Here is a 15189-nt window from a genome sequence, read left to right on the forward strand (position 1 = left end):
TCTACCTGCCGTGCTGTGTGATGGAAAAACACTTGCAGCAAAATAACGGGGGACCTTTAGCTGTGGATCAGCCCGCTACTTTTAATCAGTTAAACACAATCAGTTAAACACACACCTTTAAGTGGGTAGCCCTGTTGTAATGGAGAAGCAAATCCCTGCAGTGTTGGGCTGACATGCCAAGTCAAATCAAGTCAAGCCAAGCCAGTGCATGTGTATGGAAAAATGCCACTACTGCGCTGCCTAAAATATGGTCCAGTACATACAGCACACCCACTTAAAACCACAACCTTTCATCTCACACTTCAGTTTTTGTTCAGTGTAATGAAACAAGATATAATTACTGAGCTTTGGAGGTGTGCTGGCAGGTGGATTTTATAATATTTGGACAGAGCCAGGCTAGCTATTTAACTTTTGTGCCCAGTCTTTGCTAAGCTAACAGGCTGCTAGCAGTAGCATGCCTTGTAAAACATAAGGAACGTGGCCATCAGGATGAAGTGAAGTGAGGATCATGTCTCTATTCCAGAGAATTTTGATACACATATACATTTGGCCAAGACACACAAACAATGTTGACGCTGAAGATGTGCAAACCTAAATAGTAAACGGTAGAGCCATTCAGTGTAGCATGCAAAGTGCGTCAGACCACATTCTCTGATGCTCCTTGCTGTTTCTCTGTGAGGACAAATAGGCAAGTTGCAGTATTTCATCTACTTGTGTTTGTCCCATGGGCAGTGAGGACCTCACGCGTAGCTGCCTGCTGTTATATTTGTTATGTTATTTTTATCCTCATGTAAAGTATAGTCCCTGTAATTGATCCCTCATTGGTATTTGACCTTTTTTGTGGAATACCAGTATCTGTCATTTGTACAAATGACTGGTTTCTCATACCTAATGAACTGATAATGAGATAACTGGTTGAATCTCAGGGGTGGAGGCTGTGACTGTGATGGGTAGTGTGTTTTTATTGTGTATCCCTGCATGTATACTCCTGATTAATTGCTTCTATAGGTTTCTCAGCATGCATATCTACATGTAGTTTAGTCTGGCGTGATGTATTTTTCTGAAGTGGAATCATGTTTATTGATTTGTTTACCAGTAGTAGGAGGCTGTTCAAGCTTTTGTTCTCACTCCCTCACTCTTCATCTTTGACTCTAAACTATGGGATGAGAGAGTGCATTGCAGCAGGTGGATGTTGACGTGCAGGGTGGCCACATTGTCAAATTCCCCCGACTGATCCGAGACACGAATCCCCTTCAACATCACCTCCCCTTACAGCGCATAACCCCATCGGATCGCATGTTCCTCATGCTGTTGTTGTTGTATGTGGCTTGGCTCTCTGTGTGGTAAACAGCTGTTGGTGTGCGCTGTAGTGTCTGATAAACAAATTAGACTGTTGTTTACTCTCAACTAAACTATCCCGGTTCAAACACTTGACAGAGACGGAGCTCCAAGCCAATAATGAAGATGCGAGCATCGCACTGTGACGAGTGAGAACAAAATCATGCTGCCCGAGTGTACTTAACACACGCACACACATTTGATGAGAAAGTTTTAGTGTTTGTATACAGTACGTGTGTGCAGAGTGGCATAGCTTTTCCCTGCATGAGGGGTTTCATGAGACCATGCAACACAAAAGAGTGATTTATGCTTTGGCGTGTGTGTGTGTGTGTGTGTGTGTGTGTGTATGTGTACCGGGTGTAAATGGGTGCATGTATAGTGTACATGCATGTATCCTATCACATATGTTTTTGTTTTGGATGTATGATCTATAATGTACACCTTATACAGTATGTTGGTGCTGCTGCCTGCCCCCACAGTCTCTGCACGAGAGGAGCAGTTTTCCAGTCTGAGGTGAATCAAAACATTGTCAGTAGTTGGCTTTAGTTACTGAAGGAGGATGTGGACACAGCATGGTATTGCCAAAACAAGGTGTGGTGTGTTGCAGCTTCTCTGGCTGACAGTGGGTATAATTAAAATACCACAATTATTTTAGGGATTGGGACACAAATGTGTTGTGACTGCTTCTCTTTTCTCCTGAGCTTTTGTCTGTAAATAGGCAGATGGTTGGTACTGTGTTATCTCCTGCATACGTTACAGAGGTTTGTTTTTGCTGTTACACCACAGTCAGTAGAATTATCTATAAAAATGCACTAAAAGGAATAACTAATTCCCCAAATGACCCACCCCGTTACGTTGAATTCCCCAAAAGAACGTTGTTTTTCTCACATGCCTCCACAGTGAATGAAGAATCCAAATCCTGACAGAATTATTGATGAATTGAAGTCATAGGTGACTGCATTAACAGCAGCAAAACTATATCAAAACATCCGTTTAAACACTCTTACACAACTCGTGCAGTATAATCCAAGTCTCATTTATACAGTCATATGCTTAGGACTTCAACTGAGCAATTTTAACAGCATTTCCGTCAAACAGACAGCTCTTTTTGACGTGGAACTGAACTAAAAGTGAATTAAATCTATGCGATCTTTAAGGCCAGACTTCATTGACAAAAACAGTCATTTTTACCTTGCTGAACACAGGAGCTGCTGATCTACCACTGCCTTGATCAGTTAGTGTATTTGTGGTATTGTGTGCCTTTGGTGTTTTGTTGTTTGTTGTTTACATTCACCAAAGTCACACAGTAACAAAAACAAACTACCAATTGAGACAGCGACAGCCGTTTTCATTAAGGCAGAATTACCATTAGTGTGAATGGGGTCTGGCATGAAGAAACCATAGACAAGTTATAGTAAAGTTTAGTAAACATGCATGTGTTTGGGAAGAAATGAGCAAACAACTGGATAAATGAGATGTGGATTATACGACAAAAGTTGTGTTAAAGTTTGTGAACTGTTGTCTTTATATAATTTTGCTGTTCTAATATGTGGACCCCAATGACTTCAATTCATCAAACATTTTCTCTTCCCTTGAATACTTTAGTAGAGGCCTGCAAGAAAAACAAACTTTTCTTCACAGATTCCGTGTAACATTGGATGAGTAATTGATACACAAATGGTCGTTTGGGGAGTATTTCCTTTAAATTTAGAAAAACTCAAATTTGTTTTACATGCTTACATAATTTATAGATTTCATTTCTCTTTTTTGAAGTAGCTAGTTAAAATTGACCTTGGATTTCAAGTCCAGATATTAACAGTTACAGTAAAACATCTCCTCTATTGACATGTAATAGAATGAAATTCTAGATATATGAGATCAGGCTCCAGATTTAGCATTATTATCAAAGCAGGGTTAAGCCCGTGTGAAAGCTCTATTATACTTGATTGAATTATCTCCTTACAGAAAGTGGGAGGCTGAGGCATAAACAAGTCACTCTGAGTGGAGAGAGGGACGGATGAGTTTCCTTCGGTTGTTTTTGTTACACCCGCACTTTATTGTAAAACTGAAATGATATTGTTCCCGTGGCAGCTCTGTGTAAATGTTTTGTGTGCAGTATTCCTCCATTTCGTGCCGAGCGCTTGCTCTGTTTACCACTGTTTACTGAGCGACTGAGGCTACTGTACTGTGTTCTTGCTCTCGATCAGCTGTCTCTGTGCTGGTAGAAGGTGAAGCCCAGTCAGGGATAGTCAGTGGAGGCTTGCTACTGCTGCTCTGGGCTGCAGGCATCAACAGACTGATTGTGCAAAAGACTCATATGAAATTAAAGATAATCCCGAAATTTCTATAATTTCTGTAATTCTATGTCTGGGCCAATTTAAGTGCCAGCGAGAATATACAGTATATGGGAAGATGAGCAGGAAAATGAACATTGGAGAGAGCTGAACCTCAAAACACAAACAAGACAGTCTCCCACATTCCACATGGACAGTGTTTGTTTGTGTGGTGTGAGTTTGGGATTCGTCAAACGAGTGAATTTGTGTGCATCTTTAGTGGTTTGTGTTTCTAAAGGTGAGGAGTCTCGGAGACTGGGAGTGGGACGCTGGCTCCAGTGATGTGGTAAACACTTCTTCTCCACTCTAAGCATCAATAAACACACAGTTGTGAACATTTGAGTACAGGTAGGCGCTCCAGGAGATGCTTTCACCTTTCTCCTATTTTCCACTTCAGAAGCTCCAGCCTTATGTTACTTTTGTTCAGTGTTTAAACTGAGGTGTCAAACATACAGCCCGCAGGATGGAACAGGCCCACCAAAGGGTCTGACCTGGCCCACTGGATGACTTTGCACATCTAATATTGACCAACATTTCTTCCTACAATGTTCATATGATAGCCTATGAATTACTGCCCCACAAATGACTTACATACTTAACATAAAGCTACAAAGGTGAAGGTTAGGAAAGGAAACATGATGTCAGTGTTCCTTAAATGACTCAAAGTTCACATGTTTCCTAACACCTATCTCCGGGGGGAAGTCCTGTGTTCTGTGACCCATTCACCACCCGAGTCTGCCTTACTGGACTGGTCAATCGTGTACACGCAGACTCCAAAACTTTTATCCATCATTGAAGTTGTTGGAACTGGTTCGATTTTCTGCTTTATTAGCATCAGTTTGATCAAGAAGCAGTGATGAAAACATGGCGTACCTGCTGATCATATACATCTGCAACAAGAGAGAAACAGGTTAGAAGCGGGCAGTGGGCCAGCAAGAAAAAGAAGTGGAAATATATGGATGCAATGTCCCTTATGGAATCTTCCATGACAAAGAGAAGGTAATGTTAGCCTATCTAGAAATGAGTGATTGCAATGATGATGCTTGCAGCAGATTGCAATTTACATAATAGCTGCACTGAAGGTCTATCATGTCATAACTCAGGTAGCCTCTGTGCCAAATGCAAGATGGTGACAGCGAATGATGACAGCCTAGGGAGGTAGCTGCAGTGGAGAGAGGCAAGGGAGCAGATTTGGATTTACATTTTCCCTTATTTGCGAATTTGTGCAACAGATTAAACAATAAAATGCATTGAACTCACTATGCAAGGTTTTGTGCGTACGATTTTTATTCGATGACAGATTGCACTTGGTATGCAACAGCCTTAGGACAGACATGTCCAAAGTCCAGCCTGGGGGCCAGTCATGGCACATGGACCAATTTTAAGTGGCCGGCTGCTTGTCTTTCAAAATAGTGACCAACCACACAATATAGGTTAATCATTCAAAATCACTTTATATGTTTTCTGTATGCCTCACAATGGCAATAGTATCACACACCAAGTAGGAATTATGCAGGCGGAACCTATGTGTTTTCATGAACAGGTGGTAAACAAACAAATAAAGCAATTGCCTAACCGCAAAAATTTCCCACTAAGTCGCAGACATGGCAACAGCAAACAAGTTTAAATCTGACAGTGAGAACCACCACTTTCAGCAGCAGTTTGCAGTTGAATCTTATTTGTTGGTGATTTATTTACTTATTTTTAATAACCCATATGATCAGTGCCGTAAAAGAAACATGTGACCCCCCCACCCCCCGCAGCTAACTCTGGACACACAGACAAAAGGATCACAATGTGCTCCTATGTAATTGTAAAAACAAACAAACAAACAAAAAAACGTAGTTTTTGACCAAGTGGGGGAGGGGGCCCCTTAGACGTCATATAAAATGCTGCTTCAGAGTACCAGAATCCCGTCCTCTGAATACACAAGGAATACTATTGCTAAGGCACTGCCAAAACTTTGGTTTGTAAAGCAGGGGATAACTTAACTTACTTACTTAATAGCTTCCACTTCAGTTTGGTGTGGTGATGCCAGCATTGCTACACAGGAGTGGAAATTTATAGAAAAACTGCACATGTAGTGGCAGCGAGAAGTAGACCGACTGAATGTGGAAAAACTGAAACATTGCTGACATTGCAGATTTATTCTAAATGGCCCAGGCTGTTCATCATCTGTTTGGTAAATGGATGAACGTTTTCAGAATGTACTTCTTTACACTAAAAGAAAGGAAAAAATACCGAGTGTTTGGACCTTTCTTCCCCGCCGCAGAGGTTTGAGAAGACAGATTGTACAACCCTTTGGCACAGCATATGCTGAGTAAAAGTCACAGAGATGAGTTTTGGTTTGATTGTGTGTGCATGCTGGGATGGCTCAGCGCTATCTATCAATGTCACTCAGGTAGCCATGGTATCACTGTTAGTGTCAGCATCAGTGTGTGTCAGCTGGTATCACTCACTGGTATCTATGTCTGTGAGGCCTACACAATTTGACCCTGACCCTGTATCTCTCCTGTTTCCCACACCTCTGTCTCTCGTTGTCTGTGTGTGTGTGTGTGTGTGTGTGTGTGTGTGTGTGTGTGTGTGTGTGTCAGTGTGTATTGTCAGCCCAAACCCCCAGATTCCCTGGTATGTTGGTGGAATTTCGACTATTTTTCCAGGTCACTGTTGTTTGTGCCTTGCGAGGTGTGTCTGTAAATTCCCACACAGGGAGGGAGATAAACACACTCACACTGTCACACGTATATACAAACCTCGTCACATTGCAGCCCACACCTTGTACGGTGAAGAATTTACCACGACTAACTGTTTCAGATGTCCATCCCGGGCTCAGCACCGGCACTCTTTGTCCTTTAACCCACGCGTCTGTGAGCCAAACCTGCGGGAATATTCTGCACTCTAACGCAAAGCTTGACTTCTGGCCGAGCAGTCAGTGAGTTATATCACGGATAAATTAGGTATGACAAATTGGTGCTGTGTCAGGTCACACAGGCTTTCTACTCACGGAAAATTCATTGAGGTCAACCTGCATGTGGTTGTATGTGTCAGTACTTGGAGCAATTATAGAAGCACCGGAAATGTTTTACATGCAACGGTGAGTGAGTGCTGAAATACTCCTCCATCAATAAATGGAAATCGTTAGGAAAATTCCTGTTTTATTCTCTCACTCAGCTGAATCAAAGAATTGATTTGCCAACAGCTGCCTGTTGGACCAATATTTTAAGTTACTTGGAAAGGAGAACTGCAGTTGATGCTGTGATATTATAGAGGTGATGGCTATCAAAATGAGTTGCTGTGAACCATTATTGGAAGTGACAGAGCAAAGGGGGCAGTTAGTGAAGGGTGAGGGGTTGGGGGTAGTGAGGGGTGGACAGTTTTCGCTGTAAGTCTCAGGAGATAACTGTTTTGTGTCGTAATCCCCTTTTTTCCTTCAATGCAGACACTGCATTTCATACTCAGACTTTCTCTCCCTCTCAGTCTCTACACCCCTGGGGTCCTGGCAGGTCACATAAATATTAGTCTGAGCCCTCTAATAAATCTGCACCTTCTACAAGGGCTGCACAGTATGAGGAAAATATGCAATAATGTTAAATATCGTGATAACAATATTGCTTGTGATAAACAGATATTAAAGTGTACTCAGTTCTTGACTCAGCTGCAGTGTTTATTCATGGACAGACTTAAACCTAGAATGTACCTTTATTTACTACACTACAACCTAACTATTAAATTCGTCTCTTGTATTTACTGGCTGGCAGGAAGGTGAAGGTAGAGATCAGGTGCCAGACCATAAACAGCACACATACAAGAGGAAGCTAAGAGATTTGCCGACATTGTGTCAAAAAAAAAAGCAAATATAGTGAGGTTAAATGTCAAGTGGAGTGAATCTAGGGTTGGCTTTCACTTTCACTTTGTGAGAATATTATTTACACACATTTAAGAGCATGTGTGTATTAGACAAAATAGCATTTCCAGAAGGAATGTGATTTAATACGTTATTTAGGGCTCATCTGTCAGTGACCCCTGAGTCGATTTGAGGTTCTTAAGAGCTGAGCCATCATATTTTTTTTTTTTTTTGGGTTGTCAGTCAGTATGAATTACATTGCAGGTTTGTATTCTAGCAGGGCGAGCATGCTTGCTAAAAAACAATAACATAGGTGGAAAACACTTCGCATGACCTTCTATTTCTGCACTTTATGTTACTTCGGCAGGTGAGTACTTCACATACAGCCATTTACATCAGTGGAAGCAGCTATGCTGGGTTGTGGACTCTTCGGGCACAGAACAGCAAGCTAGTGTTGTCCGTGCAATGAGCCACAAGCACTGTTCAACCTTTTACTAACCTACTCCTTTGAAAAGTTGTTGTCTTCATCGCAATCTTGTCACATCAACTAACCAATCAACACACTACATCAAAGATACTCGATTACTACAAGATGGCCCACCTACAATATACTCCCATTGTATGAAATGTTATAGATTTCCGGTCTCCTAAGTAGGCATTGTCCCCCGTACCCCAATCAAAGACGATGGAGAACCACCAATCAAAGACGAGTATCCCCAACCTCACTTCTGTCAACATGTGTGTACCCTTACTGGCCGTAAGCTAAATAAATAAACGGTCCGTGAAAAAAAAAAAAAAAATTCCAGCGGATGTCTTAGTTACAACATGATTGAGCTAACTGGAGTAGTTTCATGTCGTATCTGACAACGGGAGGCTTTTAACAGATGACATCCTGATGTTAGCTTTGCTGCTGCTGTTAGCTGTCCCTGTCAGCTGCAGCCACTGATGCTTTCTAGACATCGTGATTTCCCAAAACTGAATAAATACCACACATAGCAACACAAAACTGCTTTACTAGCTCAGTCATGTTGTAACTAAGATATCCGCTGGAGAAAATATTTTTTAATCCAGTATCTTTGGTGAAACTGCACTGATTTCAGCACCAGAGAGGAGATATCTGTTGCCATATCTCGCGAGAGTGTGTTGTTGAGACAGAGACAGGTCTTGAACAAAGTAAATTTTCTCCTGATTTGTCCGTCTGAAATTTGCCATTTTGGTGTCGGAATGTTCTGAAGATATGTGCCTTGTGATAAATAGATCCAATATTTGCTTCCGTGACTATCGGGCAAAAGTTTCGTCCAAAATCTGTGATCACGTTCAATTCTCCCACTGAAGTCAATGGACTCAGGACCTGCTGTTAGTCTCCTAAGGGGGTGTGGTGGTCACGAACCCCACGTGACACTGATACAGGACACTGACTCGCAGTGGACCGTCTTGGTTTATCCACCGTCTTTGGCTACATCTAACAAGAAGCAACACAATTGTAAGGGTAGAGAGGAGGTACAAACGTAACTATTGTGAACTACATTACAATATGTTAATAGGGGTCGAATGGTTCTCAGTTTACAGTTCGGATTGATACGACACAGTGGTGTAACGTTTTTGAATGTTTGCGATACAGCAAAAGGAGGGATTACAGTCTGGCTGAAATGAGCTGTGGAGAAGCAGTGTAATGGGTGTAGAACATATTAAGCATGTTCGTAAAGCCAGCATTTTCCACTACAGAGTTTGGTCTCATTTCTTTTGCTCTGTCTGACTTAGCTGGAAATGGCTGCCGAAATTCTTCAGGGATAACATTAGTATGTAGCATTTGTGTTGCCCGTTGTTTTCATCTGGTTCAACCTACGCCAACACTGGGGTGATGTTGGCCTAAATGAGTTGACATGTTGGAGTATTCCCACTGATGAATCTATTGTCCTGTAGCAGATGTGACACACTTGTTTTTTATCTACCACTCTTTAGCTATCGTCCTCATAATTTACAGTGAAACCAAAGTGGTTCCCATCTTCAGACCTGTAAGTTAATGGAGGATCTCCTTTGTCTGGTCTGGTAGTGGCGTTACTAACCATCTTGCAATGAGCTATCTTAGCATAGGTTTTGGTGAAAGGGGCAGAAAACATGTTGCCTGTTACGTTGTGTGTGCTGCCTTGTTGAGCACAGTTGAACTGAGAACATTATATTAAACACAATTAAAAGTCATATATATAATTTTCCAAATCAGTTGGGAATGAGCGCCTAAGGTGAAGTTGACCACGGCTTGTCTAGTTAAACCCAAAATACTCTAAATTTGAGGTACCTGCTCACAGAGACCTGGGAATGAGTAATTTCCAACAGAGTTGCAGATTTCATCGTACTAGGAATATTAATGAGGGTGCTCTACCTCGTACTGCTTCCACAGCCTCTCAACCAAAACCCGTTGGCAACAAAGCTCCGCTCCCTGATGGCTGACACTTTCCCCATCAGACAAAAGCGGAGCAGAAGGATGAAAGATGGAGGGAAGAGTTGACACTGTAGGCAGCTACATTGTAGGCCGGATTTTAATCCAGCAGAGCAGGTGTTCTTTTGAATAAGGTGTCAACTGGCAACGGATCTGCAGTGGTCGTTCATTGTGCTGACGGTTCTCTGTTGATACACCTAAACTTTATGACCCCTGACCTTGAGCAGACTCCCCTTCCAACCTCTAAGGGAAAAATGACCCAAGTTCTACTGGCCCCGAGGGGTGAACTCATCCCACCACGCACACACGTATGTTTGCATGCACCTCCTGGTCACAAACGGTGAGTGACAGAGTAGAAACTCTCACTAACATACTGAGGGCTTTACCAGACAGGTGACAGGTGAGCTCCGGGGGCACTGAAGGGGTTCTATCCCAGCCTGCAGGTATGTACATGTGAATATGTGTGCGCAACAGATCGCATGGCCGACACCCGGACCACCCCACAGAGAATGCTGCTGGGGAACTGTTGGTGGGGTCTCCTGCTTGATTCCTACAGACAGAAGCCTGTGTCAGAGGCAAGGAGCAGGAGGGAGGCGGTCAGAGGGATGTGGCAGGTGGGGCGAGTAATGATGATGAATTGTAGGGAGCGCGGTTCTTTCTGCTCAGATTAAGATCTGCTGATAAACAGGCCCGCCAGATCTTGAAGTAACCCCATACATGTGTCTCTTCCCTTCTTCCATCTATGCGACTCTTCCTTCTCACTGTCCCACACCTCTTCCTTTTTGTCTCTCAGTCCAAGCTGTATTTTCAATGCTAAAGTCAACTACACACACAACACACAGACTAGGTGGTGGGCCCTGCCCTGTCCATGTACCTCCAGGCTCTGTGTGTTTGTGTGTGTGCACTTGGATGCGTGTTTGTGTTTGTAATCGGAGTGCGGTTTAACCTCTGTTCTCAGGGTTGTTGTCATTTGGCAACCAGAGCTCAGACTTACATGTGTTAGAGCCTGGACATAAGTAACTGTCGGAACCAAAACAAGGGGAGTCAAGAGTGAGACCAGGAGACAGCAAGAATATAGTTTTTAAAAAAGCAACACCGTTGAGAATAACTGTGATGATATTGCATAAATGATTCAGTCCATGTGGGCTGCCTGTGTGGCTGCCTGTGTGGCTAACCGTTTAATGGTTGACACAAACACCAGTGAAATTGCATTTTACTGTGGTACCCAATTGGATGCCACAGTTAAAAACAAAAACTAAATTTAAATTGTATTATTAATCCCTGATGATCTGCTTTAAACACAAATTTACTTGTCTATGTGTGCGAGATTTTGTGGGCGAGGAAACATGGTATATTATTATACAGCCTACAGTGTATTAACAATTTTTTCCGTTGTTGTTGTTGTTGTTGTTGATCAGCACTGGTAAATGTGAGATGTTTGCCAGAATTGAACATTTTTCAGTTCGTGGCCACCAGAAAAATAAAAGAAAAACGACAAATGTGCAGTACTCAGGGCAGAATAGACGCCCAGTGCCTCACCACACTGCTGCTGCTTGTGGCATAGTGTAAATACACAGCACTCCCATTGCAGGGTATTAAAAAAATGCTGGCTTCTGAGGGAAAAAAACACTTTTCTTTTTTTTGACAAGTCGAGGCGAAGCTGCTGCAGTAGCTGCTGCAGTAGCTGCACTTGTCACTGTCCACAAGTTATTGTCGTTACTCCTTGCTAATAGGCATTATTCTTTTTCCTTTGGTGTTTAACAGCAGACAAGATCACTTGTAGGCATTTATGCTGCCCTGTCAGGTCCGAAGGAATTGGTACCTGTGGTACAGTACTGCAGAAAAATGTGTGCCATCGTGTTTTTTAATTCTTGATCTTAACTTCTTGTGCCTGTGATTTGGTTCCAGTCACATCACTTAACCTTGCTGTGCAATTTAAGGACAAATCTGGTTTTATTTTGTTGCTTGTTATTTATGGTGACTGTCGAAAGGCTGTATTTATGACAGTATTCACCCATTTACCTTCTGAGATCTGAAACCAGGGTTGACATTTCTTCAACGGGGCAATGAATAGAAGCAGCAAGATATTCCGACAGGTCATAAACTAACCGACTGATTATCTAAACCACTTTGAGGTAAAACCAAAAATAAGTGCACCCATAACGTCCAGAATAATCCCCCATTATAAAGGCAAAGCGTGTACTCGTACAACTGCTACAAGTGCAGCAGGCCAAAGTTAAACCCCAAAGTCAGTCTGTAATCTGCGATGGATGTGTAAAAAAGCTGGGTGCTAATTTTACTGTTCCCCTATATTTTCTCCTCCAAACGGCTCTCCTATCGCAAGATCTCAGTAGTTAATTTGGTGAATACAATGTTATCATGGCCAAAAGAGCTTATAACCAGACCTACAAAAAGAGCATCAGAGCAATTGTGATAAACTGTAATGATCCTTTAAACCTCCTGTGTGGCTAGATGACCAATCTCCCTCGCCCACAGCGCTGCCTGCCAGCTGTGAAGACTAATAGTTTGCCTGTTAAACTCTGCAACAGGAATGCTCTCAGCCTGGCATCCAGGACACAGATAGACTCCGCCACAGGAAGCTGGCACTAGAATAGTCTTGATGACTGGAATTGTTTGATAATATTACCCTGAGGGACGATAAAGCTTATCTTATCTAACAATATGGGCCTCCTCTGGCTATTAAAAGACCTCTTCTAGGATGTTGAGGGCTTTTTTTGGGGCAGTTGGTAGACAGGAAGGTGAATCATGATATTAGTCCATTAAAACCTTGATTATAAAGCACATAAAAGAGATTATAGTGATTAAGGTGACTATGGAGAGCAATTTTGTGTCTTTATCTCAGCTGCTGTATCTGAGTTTGTGTCTGCTTCCTGCATCAAGGTATCTCCAGGACACATGCCTTGCATTTCCTATGTCATGGCATCGTCGTGTCCTATCAGGCCTGAACATGGCTGCATCCTGTTCCAAGCCAGGGCAAGGAGAGGTGGTTTTATCAGTCAGACACTCAGGGATTAGAGCCCTACAGAGAAAAAGAATGGATTGTTGACTAAAAACATATTGAAATAAATGGACAGTTCACCCGAAAATCAAAAATACACGTTTTACTCTTACCTGTAGTGCTTTTATCAATCTAGAGTGTTTTAGTGTGGAAGGTTGGAGTTATTGGCTGTAGAGATGTCTGCCTTCTCTTGAATATAATGGAAGAAGATAGTACTCGGCTTGTGATGCTCATAGCCTCAAAAAATAGTTTTGAAAAACTCAACAGCAGTGTCTCTTTCCAGAAGTCGTGACCTGGTTACTCAAAATAATCCACAACCTTGTTGTGAGCAGTTTCTTGTAGGGACTATTTTCTTTCTACCAAACTACTCCCACCAACTGTATTACTGCACAGAAGGAAGTGTGCATCTACTCATGGACTAGAGGCGCATGCTTGTGACCAGAAGTTGCATAACTAAATTCAGTCATTATGACAGATTAGAACTCTGAGGGCGATTAGGATTACCATAACTTTGAGTAATTGACACCTCTGTTCAGTAGTTAGCATGGCATATTGATTAGCTATTGTCTCGTCTTGTCGTTAAACTCATATGTATGCGTCATTGTCTAGTTGGCTTTAGCCATTGCATTAGTATGCTATACTGCTACATACCATTGAAAAATGTCATGGCAGCTAAGTGTTTAAAGTTTCTTTGCACAGTCAGTGTCTCTGTTCATCTTTTTCCTCCATGCCCTTATAAACAGGAGTGTAGTTCTGCAGAGCATACTGGAACGATGCTCCACCACTTTTTTCCCCAAGTGAGGAAACAGAATATTAAATTGATATACATTTTTAAGCTCTTGATGGTCATCACTAAAGAATATATCTTGCAAGAGAGACAGTGAAAACAGATGTAACAGTGAAAGTTGTCAAATTGACATTTAAGGTGTGTTGACTGATTCGCAGTGCCAACTTGTGCATTGGGTAGCACACAAGAAGATATTACAACTTAAAAATCGCTTGTAGCTGCCAATAACCTTTGAGTGGCACAGAGTTAAAATATCTGTTAAATAGTAAAGATGAAAAGGAAGCAAAACATCCTTTCAATAAAAGTACATTGGCCAATGTATGTAGTCTTACCACTGTAGCAACAGTAGTTACGTAACCTTCGAAACGAGCCACAACTTAACTGCATGCATGTATGTGCATCATAAGTGCACTGTGGTACTAACAAATAGCACACCCCTTCTTATAATAGATGATATAAAAGGTTATTCTGTATTACTAAACAATGACAATTAAATGATTTTAATAAGTAAATTATCATTAAAAAAATCCAAATTAAATTGACAGGTAATAATAAGTTATGATGGTGTTTTTACGACCCTGTCTGTTAAATAAGGGACAATGAGAAAGTTTAACGCAACCTCTGCTTGTGATAGTACAAGATGGTAACATAAATCGCTCCCTTAGCTGAGCTGTAATGTTAGCTAGCTTAGTGGTGCTAGGTGAGCTAGCAGTAGATGCTCGCTTCCTTCTGTGTACTGATACAATTGGCAGCTATCGTCCGGTAGAAAGAAAATAGTTTCTACATGAAGCTGCTCACAACAAGGTCTGTGGATTACTTCTGCGTAACTGGGTCAAGATTTCTGAAAAGAGACTTTGCTTTTTAGTTTTCTAGGACTGCCCTCTAATAGTCGAAGGTCATTAGTTGGCAAAATTTCATTGGTCACCTAATAGCAAAACAAACGTAAAACTCTATCAGGAGCTGCACCATGTCAAAATGAATTAAAACCTATGTGAATGGACCATGTTGGAATTTAATTTGAAAGGACAGACACAGGAAGTGGCCAAGCTCAGCAGTCAGACAGGAGTCAGGTTAATTTCCAGGACTGGTACCTGCAGTTATTCCACAGGCTAGTTAATAATATGTCGGGCAGGAAATCCAAAGTGTGGGATCATTTTGAGAAGGTGAAGGACGAACCCAAGGTGATATGTAAACTCATCTTCATTGGTCGACTACATACATGACGTATCATCTGAAACATGTCAGTAGCTACATGCCCATTAGCCACTTAGCACAATCATTACTGCTTTGCCCACAGCGTCATTAACAGGCGGCTCGCTCAGTGTGTGACGTGCACTTGTAGATAAAATATAGGCCTATATTGATGAAGGTTCATTAGTACGGTTTTGTATTTCTCTGTAATGTAGCACAGTGTTAACAATGTTACTGATA

General features: G+C 41.9%; 1 long non-coding RNA gene across 2 annotated transcripts in view; it reads left to right on the forward strand.

The window, feature by feature from the left end:
- Positions 1-15189, forward strand: part of LOC125892418 (uncharacterized) — a 56661-nt gene that overhangs the window by 10834 nt on the left and 30638 nt on the right. The window lies entirely within an intron of this gene.

This window comes from Epinephelus fuscoguttatus, linkage group LG7 (assembly GCF_011397635.1).
Source record: "Epinephelus fuscoguttatus linkage group LG7, E.fuscoguttatus.final_Chr_v1".
In the NCBI taxonomy this organism is placed as follows: Eukaryota; Metazoa; Chordata; class Actinopteri; order Perciformes; family Serranidae; genus Epinephelus; species Epinephelus fuscoguttatus.